The sequence below is a fragment of the Ambystoma mexicanum genome, chromosome 8 (genome assembly GCF_040938575.1).
Source record: "Ambystoma mexicanum isolate Mex_15411 chromosome 8, UKY_AmexF1_1, whole genome shotgun sequence".
NCBI classification, from domain to species: Eukaryota; Metazoa; Chordata; class Amphibia; order Caudata; family Ambystomatidae; genus Ambystoma; species Ambystoma mexicanum.
The window spans coordinates 1,560,018,819-1,560,043,488 of NC_090929.1; the positions used below are offsets into that span (position 1 = coordinate 1,560,018,819).

The following is a 24,670-nucleotide window of genomic DNA, read 5'->3' on the forward strand; positions in this document are numbered from 1 at the left end:
GGCCAATAAATAAATAAATAAAATACAGGGTGGAGAAGACCACTGCGCAAACATCACGGTGGGGATGTGTAGACAAACCCACAGTAGGCAGAAGACACTGCAAAGTGGAGAAGGATTTTGACAACGCTCTACGCAAATGGGCATTGAGGAACATCACAGACCCAACTCCCCTAAAGGATTCTAACACCTGTACACCTAGCACTTTGCCACTTCCCTGCTGCACTACTACTGTGTATCACCTTTATTTATTTATTTTTATTTGACTTATTATTTATTTTGCTCTCTCCTATGTTCCGCACTTTCCAATTTCTCCCCTTTCCAGCACTTTCCTCCTTTTTCGCTTCCCCATGCACTTGCTCGTTTTCAATGTCACTGGGCCTAGTAAGATCGCTGTTTTTGTTCTCCCTTGTTCCCCTCCCTTCGACTGGTTGCGCTCTGAAACACCTGTGTACAAGCGCGATATAAATAAAATATCATATCATACCACCTAGAGAATGTCCTCCGAAAAGTACCCCCTGCAAAGGGAAATAAGCCATTAATTGAGGACACTGTGCACGAACACACACCACATGACTCGCCACCCTCTCAAACACACTGGGAGCTCTCTGCCAACAACAGTGGGCATTCTGCCCAATTGCCCTGTCATCTATCTGAGTGGGAACCATATAGAGGCCAAACACAAAATCGTTGACAACGCTGGCATTATTTAACACACAAATCTCCTCTTCGGGGATCAAATCACATATATAGTGTCGGGGCAGTCTCTTCTCATAGAGTTCCAACAGTTCAAGGGCTGCCTTGCTTGTTCTCAAAGGTTCCGGGTGCCACTTGTCGCTCATTGTCTCTGAGGTGCCATCCCTGTGTTTCCTGCCACTGATCTCCTGTTGAGGGTGGGGTACAACCACCTCCGGCCTTCCTTGTAGCTCCTGTACATACTGCTGTGTCTCATCCACTAGCTGCGCATACAGACTGAGCTTCTCTTTGACTTTAAGACACAACTACCTGGGTTTGCCCTCCCATGGTTCCACAATACCTTATCACCTTCCTCCCTCAGGGCCCAGATTCCTCCAATCTCCACATCCTCTCTACTTCACTTCTGGCCCTGCTCCTTCTGAGCACCGTTCCTTGTGCTTCTTCCGTCTCCCACTGTAGGTTTGAATAACCCCTTCAGATCGGGGTGGCACCCTTAACCCCTGACCTGGGCCAGGCATGCCCTATTGATCCGTCACTTTCAAGCTAACTACCACCTGTCTAGCCGCTAGCACTCAGAACTTTCCACATCAATCCCACTAGATCCAACCTCCTCCTGGTGTGCTAAACCAACCTCCCCCTGGTGTGCTAAACCAACCTCTTCCTGATGTGCTAAACCAACCTTCCCCTGATGTGCTAAACCAACCTGTTCCTGATGTGCTAAACCAAGCTCCCCCTGATGTGCTAAACCAACCTCCCCCTGATGTGCTAAACCAACCTCCTCTTGATGTGCTAAACCAACCTCCTCCTTGTGTGCTAAACCAACCTCCCCCTGGTGTGCTAAACCAACCTCCTCCTGGTGTACTAAACCAACCTCTTCCTGATGTGCTAAACCAACCTCCCCCTGATGTGCTAAACCAACCTCTGTTCATGTTCAATTTCAACCTCCTTCCAGTATTCTAATCCCACCTCCTCCTGATACCTTCTAACCGCTCCTTAACCCCCTCTTTCAGGAGAGGGTCAGCCTTCTCCCCCTCTCATATCCAGCATCCTCCTTTCTCTCCTTGGGCTCTCCAAGATCTCTCCTTTGAAAACTGCCAACTCACTCCTTATGCCCGCTGCCGCCTCCTTCTCCCAAAACCCATTTATTATTTATTTATTTATTCACATTTATAAAGTGCACAAACAGCCCGGAGGCATGGTGGCGCTGTTACATGGAATCGACTTAGTTACGGTTGCACGTAGGTGTACCTACTTGGGTGCATGATGTGTTACACGGAGGGCGATATGGCTACACAAAGGTTACTTAGTGTATAGCATATCGTGGCAAGGCACATTACATGTAGCTGTTATTACCTGTTGTGTACACATCACGGCAAGGCCTGGTGGCGCTGCTGGCTTCCGTGGGGGGGGGGGGTATTATGCACCCTGAAACACTTGTGCATAGGCACATAGGCACATAATAAATATCAAATCAATCAATCAAGCAAGGAGCCCATACCACTGAGCCCTAATCTGGCTTTTCTGCAATACATGGGCCCCTGCCCATGTTGGCAATCAGGTTTTGACATTTGAAGCTTTGCATGTTAATGATTGGGCCCCAGTGATGATGGTGATGATGATGATTATTATTATTATTATTAATATTAGCTACTAATATTGCGACGCATGCCCATGGGCCTTGGGGCGCACATTGGTCTGACATGATTTCTTTATTGACATGATCTGTACTTGGTTGTGTATCGGATTCCATACGGAGCAGGGAGGACCGTGGCTTTACAAAGCCAGTCCGCCATCTTTGAATTCCTGTGAACATGTGTCCACACGCGTGTCAGTATATGTTGCCTGCAGCAAAGTCCTGTTTATAGCAGGACCACCGGTGAGTGTCGGCAGTGTTTCAGAGTGGTCTCCATATGTTCTTGGATGGTCGAACTCCGCATTTAGCCAAGCCTGTCTTAGCGAGGGTAGACAATTTGTTGTGCAAGGCTGCAAGTCCCTTTTCAGTGCCCTTAAAGCAATGGCATTTAGCCCCCCCCCCTTTAAGTAAATATACTGTTGCAGCTCCCGTCCCCAGATGCCATATCTGCTTGTATTTTGTATTAAAAGCAGTCACAGTACTCACTTTTTTAAGGAACTCGCGCCTCCCTCTGGCATCGTTTGAGCCTCGCTTGCGGGGGTAGCCCCACAGTTTGAAGACCACTGCCTTAAAACAGCACTGATATCTTTAACCAGCGTGGGATGGACCTCTGTCCAATGACGGGTACTAAGTGATCCCAAGTAGTGTCCTTAAATGGCCTTGGGTTCATCATTCACTAGCTTGGGTGTGGGGGGGGTCCCTGGTCACATTGTTACCCCACTAGATGTCCCCAGAGTAATGGAAGGGACCGTGTCACAGTCCACATCACACGTGTGTCGGAGAAAGTCCTGCGCCGGCATCCATCCTTACTAAATATGGGCATAAAGAAACCGCAACAGGCACAGGACTCCCAGGCAATTTTCAGAGATCTGGTCTCTGCCACCCAAACCTACACAGGGCATTGGGCAAGACAATGCTCCCACGTACACACCCAGGTGTTGGGGAATGTCACAAACATGACCTGTCTATAGAGTAGTGCACATAGCCAACATGCTCCTGAACCATTTTGGCAGCTGCCACCCGGCCATAACCTGTGATTAGGGGTATTTTGACATGTGAGCAACCATTACTTGAAGAGATGGAAGATTTCCCTCCATATCCGAAATTGATGATTTATTTATTAGTATTTATCGAGTATTTGTGGGCACCTATACAACAAATAGTGTTTCCAGGCGCCACAAGGCAGAAGAGGGGAGGGAACAAGGGAGTAGATAGACAATAGCAATACATTAAAGAATTGCAGTCCTACTAGGCCTTGTGGCATTCGGAACGTGCAAGTGCAGTGACGAGAAGTGCAGCAGAGAGGGAAAGGGGGGCAAGTGCTAGTGGGAGCCCAGGAGGGGACGTGCCAAGGGGGTGCCAGGATAGGAGGCCATTGGCTAAGTGCGAGGGCATAGGTGTCCCAAGGAGGGGGATGCACAACCGCCTGGCTGGGGCCAGAGGGCAGTGCTGAGAGGGATGGGGGCTGGTGTCGACTGGGCAGAGGGGCTGGTAACCTCTAAGACTCATGAGGACCAGGCCGCCAGTCTCAGCAGCAGTGGGGAGATTAGCAGCGGAGGGAGAGAGGGAAAGAGGCAGAGAAAAGATGAGTTTTGAGAAGTTTCCGGAACTTAAGGAGGTCTGGCGCAAGTCTGAGAAGGGCAGGGAAGCTGTTCAAAAGGGAAGCACCAGCCAAAGAGAGAGACCTACCTCCAACTTTCTGCTTGGAGAAGTGCTTGATCAGCAGAGAGTTGCAACTAGAAGAGTGGAGGGCTCTAGCAGGGAGGTATTTGGGGAGAGAAAGTTTGAGATAGCAGGTTCCTAGACCACAGAAAGCCTCGTCGATGATGCAGAGGGTCTTGAATTTGATCCTTGCGAGTACCGGGAGCCAGTGGAGGGATTTTAGAGCTGGAGAGATACGGTCCCTGGGCTTGAGGCCAAGGATAAGTCTTGCAGCCCTGGATCTGTTGAAGAGTGCGAATGGAGGACAGGGGAAGATTGAAGAAGAGGCTGTTGCAGTAGTCCAGCCTAGAGAGGACCAGACTTCTTGAGACATTGAGCTTCTGGGGAAAGGTGAGGAAAGGGAGAATGCCTCTAAGGAGGTGAAGCTGAAAGTTGGTCTTCGTGACAAGGTCCAAGATGTGAGGGGTGAAGGAGAGAGAGGAGTAGAAGATAACCCCAAGATTTTTGGCCTCACTAGACGGTGAGGGTAGAGGGCGCCAAGGAGGGCTGCTAGAGTGCAGGAAGGAAACATGGCACAGGTGTTCCAATAAGAAGGATCTCAGTCTTACTGGCATTAAGACAGAGATCATTAGCCGTGCACCATGCCTGAATAGGAGGCAGACAATCAGGAATAAGAGAGGAGCGAGAGGAGGTACTAGAGGGAAGCTTGAAGAAAAGCTGTGTGTCATTTGCATAACACTGGAAATAAGGAGAGAAGGAGGAGAAATGGTGGGCAAGAGGGGCGAGGTAGATATTGAAAAGCCACAGCGATAGGATAGAGCCCTGGGGAACGCTGCAGGTAGAGAATGAGGTGGTGAAGGAGAAAGGGCCCAGTTGTACCTGGGAAGGACGGTTTGTTCTGAACGAGGTCAGCCAGTCCAGTGCCTGGTCCATGATGCCGAGGGTATCATGGAGCCGGTTTATGAGGATAGAATGCTTGACTGTGTCAAAGGCTGAGGAGAGATCAAGGAGAATGAGGACAGCAGATCTTCACAGGTGTGCAGGAGGGCGGTTTCCAGCAACCCGCAGGTTCAGTGCAATGGATCAGTTGGGGGAAGCCCAACTTCTCCAGGAGTTTGCTCAGGAAGGGGTGATAGAGATAGGGCAATAGTTAGCCGGGCAGGAAGGATCAGCAGATGGATTGTTGAGGAATAGAGGGAAAGAGCCAGTGGTGAAAGATTGGTTACAGAAATCAGCAAGAGCTGGGGCGAGAGAGGAGATGTTGTCCTTTATGGTTCTAGAAGAGATGGGGAGCACCTGTTTGAATGAGAACTTCATATTGTGGACAACTGTAGAGACATCATCAGGTGCTGTCGGCAAGAAGGAAGAGAGTGTAGATGGGGGAGCGAGAGTGGCCAAGGGAAGCAGGAGAGCAGAAGGGCAGTCGAGATAGGGGTGGAGGAGAGTGAGGACAGGAAGTCGTGTGTTTTAATTGTGAAATGGGAGGACAGATGTCTGTAAAAGGAGGTGAATGTATTCCCTGACGAAGGACTTTTCTAGGTCCGCAATGCATTGGACACTTCCCATTTTGTCTCCTAATTAAGAATGATATTCTTTTTATCAAAATACGGATTGTTCTTGAAAATTGTCTATTATCAAAAACAGGATTTCATTCATTTGCTTATCTGTTCTAAAACAACTATCAGTATTTGCAAGATCTTGTACGGCACTGTGGGGCTTTACCCCATGGTCCCAGGTCATCCCTTCTATAGAGAAGCCCCCAATAGGCCCAGGACTCTCTGCAGAGGATCAAAGAGCGCTTGAGGTGACCGCCTACACAAGCACGGACCCCGGGGAACCCACAACACGCAGAAGACCTTCCCCCACCAAACTCAACACAGCTGAAGGCCATGATAATGGCAGACACAACTCTTCATAAATATTTAAATGGTCTTACTTTTTGGTGCCAACATATTTGAATGTCAAACGCATCTCGAATTAAGTAGCAATTTGATCAGCTTTGCCAAATGTAGAAATTTGACATTCGCACCGCACGTTTTGAAAATGGACCTCTTTTTTTGTCATCCGTTCTCCAAAGGATAACCTACACATTCAGAATCCAGAGCGTCTGCAAGCTGCTTCAAATTGGAAGACGCCTGTGTGCACTTCAGGTGAGTAAGACAACAATCGGGTTCCATGTTAAATCTTTTTTTTGAGACAACCCTGCTTTCTGCATGACAAGTCATTAACATGCACATGAAAATAGCCTGAATCACTGTTTAATTTTGGAAAGATTATTGGAAATAGATAAATGTATGGAGCAGGGCTTTGCACCCACTGTGCTTAAGAAGTGGTCATGTCTAGGTCCCATCGGGTGCAGTATGTACTAATGGGATTGGGTTATACATGTCATGTTCAGTTTAAATCCTTGATGGCGTGAGGGTGGTCAATGGAAGTCTTTGCATGAAGGGATGGATTTCATGGTCGAAATTTGGAGCAGAGTTTGTGGACACTCCTCATGCACTTAGTACTGTTCCTTGTGTGTTCACCTGATAACAATAAGTTACACTACCTTTGTGTATGCTGCTTTAGTGATGGCAGGGATGGGATGTGCTCTCTCAATGTCCGAACACACCACACATGGGCCACCATCAAGAGCCTCTCGTTGCGTGACTTATATCGGCTACACCTGAACTCTTTGCAACCGATGAGAAGTAGACATTCTACTGTGTGGGGTTGGCTTGTAGCTGGCACCCAAAGGCATCTCGAGTAGAAGCGTCCTATGCGGTCCAGTGGACTCAGCAAGGACAGAGGGAAGCTGGAGGGATCCTAACCTGGCAGGAGTAGAGCATTGTCCAGGCGGGTTCCGGCCTACTACCAGCTATCTAGCATGTCCAGCGAGTCTTGCTCTCCATTAGTCAGTGCAGAATTAATGGTCTATGGGCCACGTTGGCCTTGAGAGTAGCACTTTGGGTTAGATTTTCTGAGGGTAGTTGACTGTAGCAGAGCAGCCGGCGAGACACTGGTATGGGTGCTCATTGTTAGACGTTGCACTTTTCTGGGCCCGTAGGGGAAGCACAAGGAGCCTGCTGGCGGTCACGCTTCTGCATGCAAGCGTTGCTGAACAATGGTTATGCTTCTCTAGCGATGTGTGCAGCACTGTGAGGTGAGGCTGAGCACACACATGCCACAACAAACATGCGTGCATCTGTTACACAATGTTATTGCCCCTAAGAAATCCAAGTGTCAGAGTTAGGTAAAGTGTGTCTCCTATCTCAGAGGAAGGCCTGCCGCCGCCGCTGCTTAGTATCGTCTCCCTTTGCAGGCGGCTACAGAAATGGAAGAGGGGCTCTGTAAAGAGCCCCGCCTTCCATCTCTGTGGTGGCCATCTTTGAACTGTCATTTCTATGAATGAACGGGGCACGAGGCGTCCTGTTCATTCATAGAAAAGACCCCGCTATCAGCACCCTGGGTTACCGCTATGGTAACCTAGGGTGCTAATGGCGTTAGTAACCCGCTCCATGGGCAACACCAGGAGGTGAGGGCCCGGAGCCTCCAGGTGTAGCTTGTGGAACAGGTTACTAACACCACAGCATATACTTTGGCCTACATTAGCTGATTAGATGAATCCCACATTATGCAACGACTCCATTGCAAAATGGGCTGGGTTTTTTCTGGAGAACAACTTAACCAAGTGGTTGCCAAATGTTTGTTTACAAAGCTGGTTGAAGACAATGGCATAGAAATAGAGGAACCGGGGGTAAGGACCAAGGCCGTTAAGCCAGCGGTGCGGGCTGCACTCCCAAACACCACTCGTGGTGTATAGATTCAATGTGGTTCAAAGCACAAAATAATTAACTTCTGTCAGTTTACTGCAAAAAATGATAGTTTAATACTTGATTTTCGTCATCAATTTAAGTAATTGTACATCTTAGAAAAAGCAGATGTGCAGGGTGAGCTCAAACAATTGGCCAATGCATTTCGGAACACTGTTCCTTCGTCAGGGCCAGCTCATTCACAAACTAATCAGATTCGAGTGCTAAAAATTGAGCAAACGAATCTTGTCATAGATACAGCATGGACTTGAATTTCACACCAACACTTCCAAAGTAAACGTGCTTGACTGGCGTTTCTATGCGTGTGCCGGCGTTTTACTTTGTGTGCAGACACTTGCTTTCTCATGAAACACAGCCTCCATGTTTGTTTCTTTCGAGCACTGACACCCGTCATCCCTCACCTAGAAATAGAGGAAGCCTTTAAGGCTGTGGGTTACCTGATAACCGCTGGAGTTCCCTGTGCACCTCTTTATAAACAGTGGTGTGTTTGCTACTTAATAGAGTGGTTTTCAGCTAGAAGCACGGCGTGAGTGCCTTTCCCAGTGATGGCTAAGCAGAGTGACCCTTTGCGTAGCTTTGTTTTTGGGAAGGATTCGTTAAGTGTGGAGCTACTAGGGTTCATGTGAATAGAGAGGTCACTGCTTCCATCTGCTTTAAGAGAGCAACAATTATTAGGCTGCACATGAAGGGCATCTGGGATGCAATCTCAACAAAGGACAACATGAGAGTGTTGAATTCATAATGATGTGTCATGTATATACCGCGTACACCCAGGCGCTTTACATAGAACATATTTGCATACAATATCACCCATCCGAAGTTGGTACCCATTTATCAACCTTAGAACAATAAAAGGCTGAGTTGGCCTTGCCGGGATTCGAACCTGCGAACTGCAGATCGCACACACATCGCAGCAGCGTGCGCTCAACCTGCTGAGCTATCTTGCCAGCCACAATGGTGGTATTGAGTGGATGGACAGGTGGAGGATCATGTGAAGTGCGAAGGTGCACTGGACCTGCATGTTGCTGAGTGTACTGGGGGCTATGGTCAAAGGGGCGGGGGCTTGAAGAGTGTGGAAAATGTATACCTGATCATCATGGGGTCCTTTGAAGCAATAGTCAGGTTGGCACTCTCTTAGGGACCTGAGTGGGTGGTACCTTGGCACAGAGATAGCTCTGGGATGGACAGCAGCTTTTTCTAGACAGGCTCTGGCAACCTCAGTGGACCAGCAGATCCTGAAGCTCTTCGTGATGGGGCTGGGACACCGGTCTTTGGGGCGGGGGGCAGACATGCCATCCACTCTCTCGGTTCACCCTGCAGCGCTTCTGGGAGTCCCCAGCCTACTTTGCAGTATTAAGGGAGAAACAGGCCGTGATGCAGGAAGTTGGGGCCACAAAAGAGTAACAAGATGCTGAGGATAGAGTTGATCTCAAAATGGGCCTCGTTCCTTAGCCCCGTCGCTGACAGACCCCTGAACACCAGTACCCCCAGATAAAAAGAGTGCTCCCAGCGACAGAGACGTTTCCATTTTTACAATACCTACTTCAAGAGACTTCTGGTGAATGGAACCAGTCTGCATGAGGTTTATTTTCCAGGATGCAACCTGGAAGAACTCCAAGAGTAAGTGTAACTGTTCCTGGGTTATCAACAAGCCTCAGCATTGAGCAGATCTGCCTCTCCACTGCCGGCAGCGATGACAGGTGCTGGCCTTGGCTTCCAGGTGCCGCCTCACCTGTAAACATGTGGCGACTCTTGCCAGACCTGGCCTCATTTCACGGGGAAGTGACCAAAGGAAGAGTGCATTCTTTGTATGGTAGCTTATTGTGTTTCCTCTTCCCCTCACAGCTTGTGTGTCCTGGTGCCACAATTCCGGTCTTCCAGGGTGTGCTATTGAAATGTCCCTGCCTTGTGGGGCACTGGTCCCCCCCCCCCAATGTGTATCCTAATTTGGGCCTGGGCCATTTCCTCATATGGTTTTGCCAACCTTTATCCAGGCCCCTGAGAAAGTGCTGCTTCCTACCTGGACATCGGCTGCCACACTGGGACTCACTGACAGAGGCGGGTTTAGAACTCGGATGACGGACAAAGGACGACCTGGCCCTGCTGTGTCCTGGTCTGACACCTTTCCAACTTCTTCACAACAGCCACAACGCACACACGCCCGCCCTCCTCCCTCCTTGCCGGCAGTCAGGCACAGCAAAATAACAAAGAGCACTCTGTGCACGCTCACAGGGTTCGGCTAGACATTTTTTGGGGCTGAAGGGGGCCCATTACAGTATGATTGGGTCCCCCCTTGCCTGTAGTTAGGGGGTGTACACAGTTTGTGGCACCCTTGGTTTGCTTAAATCAGAATGGATACAAAGGAATGCTCTTTAATCTCACTGGGCAGGCAGCCAGAGGGGAACTGAAACACTAAACTGCCACTGAAAAGTTAGTAATTGCTCTGTCATCAAGGTACTAACGCTGATCCAACCAGAGTAAAAGACAAAGAGATGATGATGATAACACTGCTGGATGCTAGGTGCTATCAAAAGTACTCTGTAACCTGCTGCAAAGCACACATTTGATGTCTTCAGTTATGGTGACAGCCGCCAGCAAGGGGCAGCTTGTAACATGCACACAAGGCAAAGTACACATTTAATGCCATGAAAGTAAGACATGTTGCTTGCATACAAGGCACTGATATGTCCATCACAGTAAGTAACATTACCAGCGTTGATATCAGTCTTCAGTACTCTAGGACACTGTTAGGCAGAATCCTCTGCAGTTCCCTTGGGGAACACTGCAAAACGATTAAGACTACAGGAGTAAGCAGTAAACCCAATTGATAGCAGTCCGCACCACCCAGATTTAACTGGTAGCTGTGGCTGAGCAGTCAGACTTCTCTCAAGATGAGTAGAGCAGTATACAGAGCATACACAATAGGGCCAAAAACACAGTGGAGCGAACAAACACTGACCAGAGCTTGGTATCAAAAGTATATAATTATTTATTTAAAACACACTTTAGGAAATACACTAAGCACTCTAAATCAAAGCAAGTTCAAACACAGTCAGATAAAGTATACACACCTCGCTTAATAATTATTAGACAAGTCTAGGTTAGAACACCACTATTTGTAAAAACAGATGTGAGCGCTTAACTCAGATGGCACTCCAATAATTAAGTTAGAGGGAGAGAAAAAGACAGGTCATGAAAATAAACAGTTCCCAACACTTTTCTAATACCAGAGCAAGTTAGTGAAGGCAGAGTCTACTGTAGAGCCAAAGATCCTAGGCCAGGGCCACTTTAAATGGAGCAAGGCAGAATGTGCCCAAGATCACACAGTTTAAAAATGCACTCAAGTCTTTGCAAAAATGTTCAAAAGAGGTTGGTTTGATGCGAAAGATAAAGTTAGGAGGTCTGGGGGGCAGCACAGTTGGAAAGCCAAGGATTTAAGGGTCACCTTTAGCGATCCGAAAAAAGGGAGGCCAGGCGGAACACAGTACTTTTAAAAGTGAGGAAGCTCCAGCGGTGGCAGTTGTTCCTGGCAGCGGGAGCAGTTCGTGGTTTCGACCAGGGGAAGAGAAGATCTCGTTGAGAGGAAACTTAGAGTCGTTGCATTGCCCAGGGATGAAACCAGCCGCGGAGTTTGTTCGGTTAAAAGGTGCGCTCCTTTTATTCGCAGTTCCAGTGGACTGAAGCTTGGCTATCCGGCTGCCGGGGTGCTTGGCACTGGCAATTCGACCAAGGGGCATCCGGGAAGGCGAATGTTGAACTTGTTGTCCCCACCAACTCAGAGGGAGAAGACTCTAGCAGCTGAAGAACTTCTCTTGTTGTCGGGAAAGTGGTGAGGTCGTTGCAGCAGGGCTCCACCGGTGGTGTCGTCGTTGCAGATGGCTCAGCTTCTCCCCTCTTTGGATTTCTTAGGTCCTGTGGTAACTTCTGAAGTTCCAGTCCCAAAAGCTCTGCTTTTATGCAGAAAACCCCCCATTCAACAGCCTGGCTGTCACTCATACATGCTAAGTGGTGAGCCGGGCGGCTCACCACTGGGCCAATCAGAACAGAGTGCGACTTGTGTTGCTTAGGCAACGCAGTCCAGGGTGCCAATTGCCCCACCCACACAACCTGGGAATCCCAGACAGAGTGGCACCAGTTGGAGGGCTTCTGTGGAGAAGCCCGCCAAAAAGTGGAACAAAGGGCCCGACCTTGGTTGGAGTTACAGAGACGGACACGTATGCCATTTTGCAAAAGAGTTCTGGCAAAAAGACCCAACCGGTGATTCTATATTAATTAAATAAACCGGCGGTATCTTTACAATGCGCCAAAAAAGTGGTGCGTTTAAAATGAATGGGAAAATCCCATAGGAAATATTCCGGTGGAATATTTTGCGTGGTAACCACTGCCACCAGCTAGAAACTCAACAAGGGGGGACTGGACAGTGCTCCCTTGGAAACAGACCCAGGGGTAATCTAATTAACCCCTTCCATTACTTCCACAATATGATGGTTTGTACTGGTTCTGTTCACAATTTAGGACTAATAAAGCCAATGGTGACTTTACTTGCCCTAGGAGACAGTAGTCAGTCCCAGAGTATGGAGTGTATGTTTGGGGGTCACTATGACACCCCTGTGTTACTGCATTGAGGGTGCTGTGTAACACATTTACTAAAACAGATGATACCCTATGGAGTAAAATCCCCATGGGCCATAAGCACAAAACAAGTCAAAGACATACCTCAAATCATGCCTAAGAGTGGGCATGAGAGAAAGCAGGAGAGAAAAACAAACCCCAAAAATCCAGCAAAGCTGCTGGGGGACTCACTAGGTTTGGGAAATTAGCCTTATAAGAGAATTCTCTCTAACAGACACCATTAGTAAAGACATTAAAAGATGTGTTCAAGTGTAAGCAAAGAGAATAATGTGCTGTGCAATATATACATGTTCACTATTATTAATATGCAACAACTCAATAGTTTAGTAAACCATGAGGGTTTTTCTTCATAGCAAAATTGCAAACTAAATCACTTTCATTTACACCCAATGTCAGCAAGTCTAGCACAGTGACATTTAATGATTTGTCCAGGATCACGCATTTTGTTAAACTAGTGAAATCAGTATTTGGACGCAGGCTGTGTTTTAATCACTTGACTACGTATCTTCCCAGTGACAGGTCCCAAAAATATTTTTTAAGGTTTAGGTTTCCAAAAACGAAGAATTCTTTTTTTCCCTCAATGCCTTTAAAAGTACACAAATCACATAAGAAACCAACCTGACATTACATACATTGTTATAGAAATACGTCAAGCAAAAATACATGTATTTCTTTATTTTCACCACCTTGGATGCACGATTGCAGTAGGGGCCTGCAAGGAATGTGGACTTAAAAACATTATAATTTTGGCTTTACAAAAGGTATTCACAGTGAAAGAGAATGCAATATTAGGTAATCTGCTTGAGTCATTATTTTGCACAGCATGCAGCGTTATACTCCCCTCACATTTATTATCACCCACCAATCACAACTTTTAAGGGACAGTAGTCCTTACCAGACTCCCCTGTGTCTGGGTCATCAACCTCTAATCGGTTTATTGAAATGAGGTTGACACAAAGCTGAACCTGGGGTTGCTGTGGGGAACAGTGGGAAAGGTGCTGTGCTTCCCATTACTTTTAACTGTCAAACGAAAAGTGTGAGCTGGGAAGACTTTGGACAGCTGATCCTGCTTCAAAGGAGAAAAGTCAGGGTTTATTCCTGTCCCGAGCTGAAATTGGGACAGTCCCACAAAATGTGAGATGTCTGGCCATCCAAAAGACACACCCAGCACTGTTCCCCAACTTTGGGATTGATCTGAGCTTGTTTAGCTGTCACCTTGGTATGAGGTGAACATGGAGAACTCACACAAAGGGGATTTTCATCAACTATGTAGATCATTTTGGCCCATTTCAATACAACCTTTTCTAAGTGGTTCCATTTTAATTGTTTCTTGTTTATGTATCCATTGAAGTTGTAAATGCGTATAGGTGGGCAGCTAGGGCAATCACCTGACCACCTCGCATAACATATGCTGCACTTTTACTCCTTTGCCCCTGCTTCCCTTTTCCCCCATACAGCATTCTTTTTGCCCCCCCCCCTTTTTCCTCACTGCCAATTTCCTCTCTACTATCCCACTCTTTCCTTCGGTTTTTATTAACACTGTCGTCCCCTGCTCTTGCCTCATTCCCTTAATCCTCCTGCCTTTTTCTTTCTGCATTTCTGCCAAAGGTTCTTTGTCATAAAGATCCTGCTCCCTTTCTTATTTTGATGCTAGTCACATACTCACCTTCCTTCCTTCACTCATTGTTTCCCTGCCTCGTTTACCCACGTCACACACCATTTGCTTTTACACGGCTGCTCCTCTACTCCCCATGGCTCACTCACTTGCCTCCAATTCTCTCCCTTTCTCCTGCCCTCCCCACTCTTACAGGCCGATTCATGGAATCAACGTGCGACGAAAAAACGGCGCACGCGTGCGAAAACGTGCGATTCGCAGAGAAACAGCGAAAATCGCAGTGCAAGTGCGATTATCCCACAGAAAACATCGCACATCAATTCATGGAAGTCCGTGCACGCGCGAAATGTGGGATGTGCGCTGAGAAAGTGCGCGGCGCACGCTGGCGCACGCTGGCGCACAGGTCAACGAACGCCGTGCGATAAGGCCACAGCGAATTCGCACATAGCGCGGCGCACATAACAAAAGTAGGCGTAACACAGGGCGTCACACGCAGAATGGGGAACAACTCGTGACAATGTGGGCGTCACGGGGGAAGTACAGGAGGCAAGTGCGCAGAACGCCCACACGCTCGCCTACAACATGTATTCATGGAATCGAATAGGGAAAAACAGCGCACGGCCAAAGACGCGCACAGGCCCATACATGTCCGCCACACGAAAGCAGGCGGTAGCGTCCCTGCGCAGGAAAAAAATGTGCGCCAAAGTCCTACACGCGCGAGAAGGCCCACACGCGATCGGGCCTGGGGGAGCGTGTGCGTGTATTTCAGGGGTGTGTGTGAAGTTCCACACGCGATTGGCCTGGGCGCGTGTATTTCAGGGGTGCGCGAGAAGTTTCTCACACGCGATTGGCCTGGGCGCGTGTATTTCAGGGGCTCGCGGGTGTTTTCACACGCGATCGGGCCTGGGGGAGCGGGGTACGCGTATTCCAGGGGCTCGCGGGTGTTTACACACGCGATCGGGCCTGGGGAAGCGTGTGCGTGTATTTCAGGGGTGCGCGTGAAGTTCCACACGCGATTGGGCTGCGTGCGGGTATTTCAGGGGCTCGCGGGTGTTTTCACACGCGATCGGGCCTGGGGGAGCGGGGTACATGTATTCCAGGGGCTTGCGGGTGTTTTAACACGCGATCGGGCCTGGGGGAGCGGGGTACGTGTATTTCAGGGGCTCGCGGGTGTTTACACACGCGATCGGGCCTGGGGTAGCGTGTGCGTGTATTTCAGGGGTGCGCGTGAAGTTTTACACGCGATCTGGCCTGGGGGAGCGTGTGCGTGTATTTCAGGGGTGCGCGTGAAGTTCCACACGCGATTGGCCTGGGCGCGTGTTTTCCAGGGGCTCGCGGGTGTATTCACACGCGATCGGGCCTGGGGGAGCGGGGTACATGTATTCCAGGGGCTCGCGGGTGTTTACACACGCGATCGGGCCTGGGGAAGCGTGTGCGTGTATTTCAGGGGTGTGCGTGAAGTTCCACACGCGATTGGGCTGCGTGCGGGTATTTCAGGGGCTCGCGGGATGTTTTCACACGCGATCGGGCCTGGGGGAGCGGGGTACGTGTATTTCAGGGGCTCGCGGGTGTTTTCACACGCGATCGGGCCTGGGGGAGCGTGTGCGTGTTTTCCAGGGGTTCGGGTGAAGTCCATCACGCGATCGGGCCTGGGGAGGAGCGGGGTACCACTCACCGTCTGCCTTGCGTGTAGAAGAACGCGTAGCCAACACCCTCTGTGAAGTAATAGCGTGTGAACCCCAACGGATGGAAAACACACGCACCGCACGAAAAGCACGTACAGAGCAGTGTAAAGGCCCACGGGATCTCCAAGCACTGCCAGGGCAACGCCCGTGCGCGAAACGCCACAGACGCGCTTACGCTGTAAGGACCTTTGGTCCAATGAAATCGCGTACGCGTGCTGACGCGCTTACGCGCTAAGGCCCTTTCCTCGAATTTCACGCTGACGTGCAGGATTTTCACGTGCCAAATCACTCCGTATCAAGCTGGCCACGCGAAAACACACGGAAGACCACGCTCCTGCAAAGAAGGCCGAATCACTGCCCCCAGTGCCCCGAGCAGCCTCCCACGTGCCATCTGCTGCTGCCTGCCTGCCTGCCTGCCTGCTGCCACTGTGCCCTGCCATTTGGTGCCTGCACATCAGCCATCTGCAGGGGTCCAGTTGCTGTGTCCACCCCTGCTGGAACAGAAGACTCCCGACTCGGATAACATCGCTCCACAGCCCAGCCCCAGGACCCAGTTGCCCACCCACTCCTGCCCCTGGGGTTGCCATGTCGGGCACATCAACATCTGGCACCAGTGGCAACCCCCGGCCAGAGGGGCAGAGGGGCACCAGCTTCACTGCCACCGAAGTTGGTGTCCTGGTGGAGCAAGTCCTGGGGCAGTATGATGCCCTCTTTGGATCGTCCCGTGCCAACAAGGAAGGACGGGAGAGGATCTGGGCCGACTGTGTGGTTGCCATCAACGCGGAGGGGGTGGCAACCCGCACCCTCCAGAAGGTCAAGAAGCGCTGGGAGGACTTGAGGTCCAGGACCCTCATAAAGGCCCGGCGCCTCGTGGAGGGGGGCCGGGGCCGCATGAGTTCCATCCAGATGAGGGTCCTGGAACGCGTACACCCAGCGCTCCACGCCCAGGTCCTTGAGAGGGAGACCCGTCTGGAGTTGAGCGGTAAGTGGCCAAGCATTGCTGTGTGAGACAGGGCATGTTGCAGTGTGCTGGTTGTCTGATACTTGCCTGCATGTGTGACATAGGCCATGTACGCATGTATGTGTGCAGGGACATCATGGTAATGCATGTGCGACCAGTAATGTGTGAACCGCACGGTTGTTGCATGTGTTTAAATGCGACATGGGGAGCCCTATGCAGATTGCACACATGAGAGCATGGCAGTCTCTGTTCCTGGACATGGGTGGGGGTGAGGGATGGGTGCTGATGCCAGGTACATATATGGTATCCATGTCTGTGTGCCTGACCTGCGTGTCTGTGACTTGTGAATGCCATGGATGCATGACACATGTCTGTGACAATTTACAGATTCACTGATGCAGCCTAGTCATCCTTGTATGCACTGTGATTGGGGTGTACGGGGCCATATGGATGTGACTGAGGTGAAGTGTGTGCATGTGATAGGCATGACCCATGATGCATGTGAGTACCATTACATTGTATGTTTCGAGAGTCCATTGGACATGTATGGAAATGTCCATGGCATGCACCATGACTGTCACTGTGTGTGTTTTGCCTGGACTGACACATGTGTTGTGGAGTGACATGATGGAAGTGTACTTTGACAGTGGCACTCATCTGCTATTGCTTCCTGTCTAGGGGACCATTGTACAGTACCCTGATGCTTGTGTTCTATGTCTCCCTCTACGCAGCGGCTAGTGAAGAAGAGAGCGGAGATGGCGCTGTGGAGCAAGGCGGCGGGGATGCCCCCACGGCTGCAGCGGAAGGGGTGGGTGAGCCCCCACAGAGGCCTGCTACGGCGGTAGACGGTGAGGAGCCATCCAGGTTGGCGGTTTCCACAGAGGAGGAGGAGGCCGCCACTGAGGCGCACATGGGGCCTGGTGGGGGCATCCCTGCTGGTGCAAGTGGTGCAGTCCAGGGGCAGGGGCAGGAGGCAGCACAGGTCACCGTGGAGGGGCCTGTGCATGTCGCTGTCCCTGACCCTGTGGGTGCACCACCATGCACCAGCAGGGATGCCCCGTCCCAGGCCCGTCCGCAGGTAGAGGGGATGTCCATGTCATCTGACTCCCCTCCACCTGCGGACGAGGGGACCCCTGGCCGTATAGAGAAGGTCCTGATTGGGCTCGCGATGCGCACGGCTGTGATTCGTGATGCCATGCGTGCTTCCCAGGAGGAGCACGCACGTCATCACAAAGAGCACCGTGCCGACGTGGCCCAATTGGGATCGTCCATGTTCGGGGGTTTCCTGCATGTGTCGGCCAATCTGGCGGCCCTCTCCTCCTCTGTGGAGACTATACGCCAGTCGTTCTCCTTGCCGTCTTCCGGCCCAGATGCCACCAGGGCCTCCTGTGGACCTGCCCTGACCAATGCAGCCAGCTCGGTGGGGATCCCATCCCTGCCACAGTCGGGAGTCAGAGGTCCAGCAGGGGTGGACACCACAGCAACTGGACCCCAGCAGATGGAGGATGTGACGGCATCATCGGGCAGGGCACGTGCACAACGGCGTCGGTGGTTTCCATCAGCCTGGATGCCGTCGTGCTGGCACAGGCAGTTGCGTCGGAGGCAGCAGCAGGCTCAACGTGGGAGGCATCATGGCCCGGGGCCATCAACATCAGGGGTGCAGGCATCGGCCGGAGGGCAGGAGAACCTTGGAATGGGAGTGGCTTCCGTGTGGGAGCGGTTGTGCCAGCAGATAGGTGCGGAGCGGCAGCGGGCAGAGGAGGAACGGCTCACAATGGTTAGGGCGGAGGACTCCATGCGGAGGGCGCTGAGGCGGGCTGAGTGCCTCGAGGGTCTTCGCAGGGAGTTGGAGCTGGTCACTGCATTATCCCTGCGGGACCTCGGGGCCAGGGAACATGCCCGCCTCCAAGCCATTGAACGGGAGTTCAATGATGCCCTGGCCCATGACAACAACCAGTGAGCCGTCGGACTAGCCCGCTGCCTTTGTATATAGTTATATAGTTAGTGTTAGGTTTCCTTTAATTTTTTTTTTATTTGGTTGCGATTGGACAATGCGCCACATTTTTGTATATAGTTCAGTTTTTAGTTAGTTGTCATAGTTAGGTTTCATTTGGTTGGGCTCATGGACCCGGGATTATCTTGTAAATAGTTCTTCAATGGATTTTTTTATTTTTTGGATTTTTTTCATGGACATTCATCTTCTTTTGGTTGTTTTGCTTTGTGGTTTTTCTCATTTCATTTCCATTCAAGTTGATTTTCAGTACAGTTTTATTTTCATCCTTCAATGTGTCGTATCATCTCATTGCTTTCATGCATGTCATGTTGGGTGTTTTAACATTCACTTGCAGCCATTGTGTGTGACAGACATGTGTTCATTTGCATTATTTACATTGGGTGTGTAACATGTAATTGCCTTTGATATGTGGGTGGATGTGATAGTTGGTTGGGGCTTTTGGCAGGGGAGGATGGACATTACGGACATGATTGGGGATTGTTGGGACCCAGGTGCAGGGGGGCATGGATGGGACATGGGCGAGGGCCTGGTGGAGGGTGCCCCGCAATGCTGGGGGTGGGGGTGGTGGGAGACATGGGTGGGGGCCTGCTGGCAGGTGCCCCGCAATGCTGGGGGTGGGGGTGGTGGGAGACATGAGTGGGGGCCTGGTGGAGGGTGCCCCTGCACTGCTGGGGGGTGGGGGTGGTGGGGAACATGAGTTGGACATGGGTGGGGGCCTGCTGGCAGGTGCCCCGCAATGCTGGGGGTGGGGGTGGTGGGAGACATGGGTGGGGGCCTGGTGGAGGATGCCCCTGCACTGCTGGGGGGTGGGGGTGGTGGGGAACATGAGTTGGACATGGGTGGGGGCCTGCTGGCAGGTGCCCCGCAATTCTGGGGGTGGGGGTGCAAGGGGACATGAGTTGGTGATCATTAGTGCAAGGAGACATGTGCCTTTGCTGGGGGGCATGCCCATGTTGGGTGGGCTGCCTGCGGGACATGACCAGGGATGCAGGGTAGTCCCCTGTGGTGTGGGCTGCCTGCAGGGGCCGTGGAGGGTGTACAGGGAACACCTGGGAGGACCCACACTGGCGAATCACATGTAGGACTCCCCGGCACCCCTGAAATACACGTACCCTGCTGAAATCGCGTGTAAAACTTTCCGCGCACCCCTGGTATACACGCACACGCTCCCCCAGGCCAGATCGCATGTGGAACTTCTCGCGCACCTCTGAAATACACGCGCCCAGGCCAATCGCGTGTGAAACTTCCCGCGCACCCCTGAAATACACGCGCCCAGGGCAATCACGTGTGGAACTTCTCGCGCACCCCTGAAATACACGCGCCCAGGGCAATCGCGTGTGGAACTTCTCGCAGACCTCTGAAATACACACGCCCAGGCCAATCGCGTGTGGAACTTCTCGCGCACCCTGAAATACACGCGCCCCGGCAATCGCGTGTGGAACTTCTCGCGCACCTCTGAAATACACGCGCTCAGGCCAATCGCGTGTGGAACTTCTCGCGCACCCCTAAAATACACGCACCCAGGGCAATCGCATGTGGAACTTGTCGCGCACCTCTGAAATACACGCGCCCAGGCCAATCGCGTGTTGAACTTCTCGCGCACCCCTGAAATACACGCACCCAGGCCATTCGCGTGTGGAACTTCCCGCGCACCCCTGAAATACACGCGCCCAGGCCAATCGCGTGTGGAACTTCTCGCGCACCCCTGAAATACACGCACACGCTCCCCCAGGCCCGATTGCGTGTGAAACCACCTGCGAGCCCCTGTAATACACGCACCCAGGCCAATCGCGTGTGGAACTTCTCGCGCACCCCTGAAATACACGCACCCAGGCCATTCGCGTGTGGAACTTCCCGCGCACCCCTGAAATACACGCGCCCAGGCCAATCGCATGTGGAACTTCTCGCGCACCCCTGAAATACACGCACACGCTCCCCTAGGCCTGATCGCGTGTGAAACCACCCGCGCACCCCTGAAATACACGCGCCCAGGGCAATCGCGTGTGGTACTTCCCGCGCACCCCTGAAATACACGCACACAGGCCATTCGCATGTAGAACTTCCCGCGCACCCCTGAAATACACGCACGCAGCCCAATCGTGTGTGGAACTTCCCGCGCACCCCTGAAATACACGCGCCCAGGCCAATCGCGTGTGGAACTTCCCACGCACCCCTGAAATACACGCGCCCAGGCCAATCGCGTGTGGAACTTCCCGCGCACCCCTGAAATACACGCGCGCAGGGCAATCGCGTGTTGAACTTCCCGCGCACCTCTGAAATACACGCACCCAGGCCATTCGCGTGTAGAACTTCCCGCGCACCCCTGTAATACACGCACGCAGCCCAATCGCGTGTGAAACTTCCCGCGCACCCCTGAAATACACGCACGCAGCCCAATCGCGTGTGGAACTTCCCGCGCACCCCTGAAATACACGCGCCCAGGGCAATCGCGTGTGGAACTTCCCGCGCAGCCCTGAAATACACGCGCCCAGGGCATGTATGTTAAACCTCAATGGGATAGGTACAGTGACGTGGACTATCGCATAGAGGTATACATGCATGTGTTGATGTCATTAAGAACTGGGGGCAAGCCAACATGAACTGGACACCAATAGCAGCAAGGATCAACAGTGCGAGGGAGAAAGGGAAGACACTGGGCCTCATTCCGAGTAGGGCACAAAGGGATACCGGGCACCGGTAAGGACATTGGTGCCGGTAATCCCTTTGCGCCCTACTACGAGTACCCTTAGCGGGTCCCTTTTAAGGACGGGACCCGCTAAGGGAAATCAGAGCCAATAACGGTACCGCAAATTGCTGAAATGGGAATAGGGAATGGTTTGGTGAATGGGGAATTACCGGTCCTGCCAAGGTCAGACTGGACCGGTAAGTCTCCATCTCACCAGACCAGACACGGTACCGGTATGGGAGGTAGTCATGGCGCAAATAGCGCCATGACTACCTCCATACTCGGAATGAGGCCCACTGATTCATGGAAAATGTTCATCTATAATAAAACGGGTGAAAGAAACAGAGGACATTATGTATGAAAACTAGATTTAAAAACAACAGTAGCAGACAAACTGCAGACCATTGCAAAGTACGGAAAAAGAAATAAAAGCGACGGGAGAGCCAATTCAATTACAAGTGCAGGAAATGTGCTGGAAAAGATTAGACGAGATGGAAAGAGAGTCTTTAATAGAAAACATGACCATTTTTTTTTAATTACACAAAGGGCTAAAATAGAATGAGCCTGTCACTTATGTATTTTACAGCAAATCTGCTAACTACAGAACCAAAACATGCTAGCCAGCTATCCACTAATTTCATCTCAGCCTACTCAACGAAAGCTGTTTTAGAGAAACCCATTTCTGCTATCTAGGTATCCATCCATGCCATCTCAGCCAACTCAACGAAAGCTGCTTTATAGTAACCCATTTCTGCTATCCAGGTATCCACCAATTTCATCTCAGCCAGCTCAACTCAAGCTGCTTTAGAGTAACCCATTTCTGCTATCCAGGTAGCCATCCATGTCATCTCAGCAAACTCAATGAAAGTTGTTTAGAGTAACCCATTTCTGCTATCCAGTTATCCACCAATTTCATCTCAGCCAGCTCAACTCAAGCTGCTTTAGAGAAACCCATTTCTGCTATCCAGGTAGCCATCCATGCCATCTCAGCCAACTCAACAAAAGTTGCTTTAGAGTAACCAATTTCTCTTATCCCGGCATCCATCCATGTCATCTCAGCCAGCTCAACCAAAGCTGCTTCAGAGCAACCATTTCTGCTATACAGGTATCCTTCCATGCCATCTCAGCCTACTAAACGCAAGGAGCTTTAGAGTAACCCATTTCTGCTATACAGGTATCCACCCAATGCATCTCAGTAAACTCAACGAAAAATGCTTTAGAGTAACCAATTTCTGCCATCCAGGTATCCATCATGTTGTCTCTGGCAACTCAACGCAAGCTGCTTTAGAGTAACCCATTTCTGCTATCCAGGTATCCATCGATGCCATCTCAGCCAACTCAACGATTGCTGTTTTACAGTAAGACATAGGTATCCACTGATTTCATCTCAGCCTACTCAATGCAAGCTGCTTTAGAGTAACCCATTTCTGCTATCCATGTATCCATCCATATCATCTAAGTAAACACAATGAATACTGCTTTAGAGTAACCCATTTCTGCTACCCAGGCATCCATCCATGTCGTCTCAGGCAACTCAATGAAAGCTGTTTTAGAGTAACCCATTTCTGCTATCCAGGTATCCATTCATGTCGTCTCAGCCAGCTCAACGAAAGCTCCTTTAGTTTAACCCATTTCTGCTATCCAGTTATCCACACATTTCATCACAGCCTACTCAACGAAAACAGCCTTAGAGTAACCTATTTCTGCTATCCATGTAGCTATCCATGTCATCTCAGTAATCTCAACGAAAAATCCTTTAGAGTAACCCATTTCTTCTATCCAGGCATCCATCTATGTTGATGAGCCAGCTCAATACAAGCTGCTTCAGAGTAACAATTTCTGTTGTCCAGGCATCCATCCATGTCATCTCAGCCAACTCAACGAAAGCTGTTTTAGAGTAACCCCTTTCTGCTATCCAGGTATCCATCCATGTTGTCTCAGTCAGCTCAACCAAAACTGTTTTAGAGTAACCCATTTCTGCTATGCAGGTATCCATCCACGACATCTCAGCCAGCTCAACGAAAGCTCCTTTAGAGTAACCCATTTCTCATATCCCGGCATCCATCCATGCCGTCTCAACCAGCTCAATGAAAGCTATTTTAGAGTAACTCATTCCTGCTATCCAGGCATCCATCCATGTCATCTCAGCCAGCTCAATCAAAGCTGGTTTACTTATTTATGCTATCCAGGTACCCATCCATGTCGTTTCAGCCAACTCAACGAAAGCTGCTTTAGAGTAACCCATTTCTCATATCCCAGAATCCATCCATGCCGTCTCAGCCAGCTCAATGAAAGCTGCTTCAGAGTAACTCATTTCTGTTTTCCTGGCATCCGTCCATGTCATCTCAGCCAGCTCAATGAAAGCTGTTTTAGAGTAACCCATTTCTGCTATCCAGGTATCCATCCATGTCGTATCAGTCAGCTCAACCAAAGCTGTTTTAGAGTAACCCATTTCTCATATCCCGGCATCCATCCATGCCGTCTCAGCCAGCTCAATTAAAGCTGCTTCAGAGTATCCCATTTCTGGTATCCAGGTATCCATCCATGTTGTCTCAGCCAGACCAACGAAAGCTGTTTTAGAGAATCCCATATTGGAAAATCGCAACTCATTACAAGGCCAACTCCCCAAAAATCCACCCATTGGTTTCAGAAATAAAACGGAATCAAAAAGGTTTTAAAACATTGTAAGAAACATAGACAATAAACAGTAAGGGGGGGGGGGGCATACCAAGAGGGAAACATTAAGGAGAAAAGATAAACTACGAAAGAGCGGATAAGGGGAGAGTGATCAGGGGTAAAAGAGAGGTAACAGGGGTTTCTCCCTATTTTTAAAGAATTTAGAGTGCAAAATAACTAAAACACGTGAGATAAAAATAAACCCCAGAATGTGATGACTGGCAAGAGGTGAGATGGCCAAAGAAAAGGCATTTTGATGAGTTGGCTTGCAATGGGATGGCCACAATGTGTTGGGAGTGAGGTGAGTTGGCTTGCAATTAGTTGGGTGCAATGAGTTGGGATTGAGGTGAGTTGGGTTGTAATGGGATGGCTGCAGTGAGTTGTGAATGAGGTGAGTTGGCTTGCAATGAGTTGGCTGCAATGAGTTGGGAGTGAGGTGAGTTGGGTTGTAATGGGATGGCCGCAATGAGTTGGGTGTGAGGTGAATTAGCTTGCAATGAGTTGGCTGCAATGAGTTGGGAGTGAGGTGAGTTGGGTTGTAATGGGATAGCCACAGTGAGTTGGGTGTGAGGTGAATTGGGTTGTAATGATATGGCCA

At 50.4% G+C, this 24,670-nt stretch overlaps 1 protein-coding gene across 2 annotated transcripts in view; it reads left to right on the top strand.

Annotated features, from left to right (window-relative positions):
- ADD3 (adducin 3) overlaps nt 1-24,670 on the top strand; it is a 1,740,558-nt gene that overhangs the window by 466,121 nt on the left and 1,249,767 nt on the right. For both annotated transcript variants that reach the window (XM_069611763.1, XM_069611762.1), the window contains exon 3: nt 6,066-6,138. The gene's annotated coding sequence lies outside the window, so the exon portion shown is untranslated. The remainder of the gene's footprint in view (nt 1-6,065; nt 6,139-24,670) is intronic.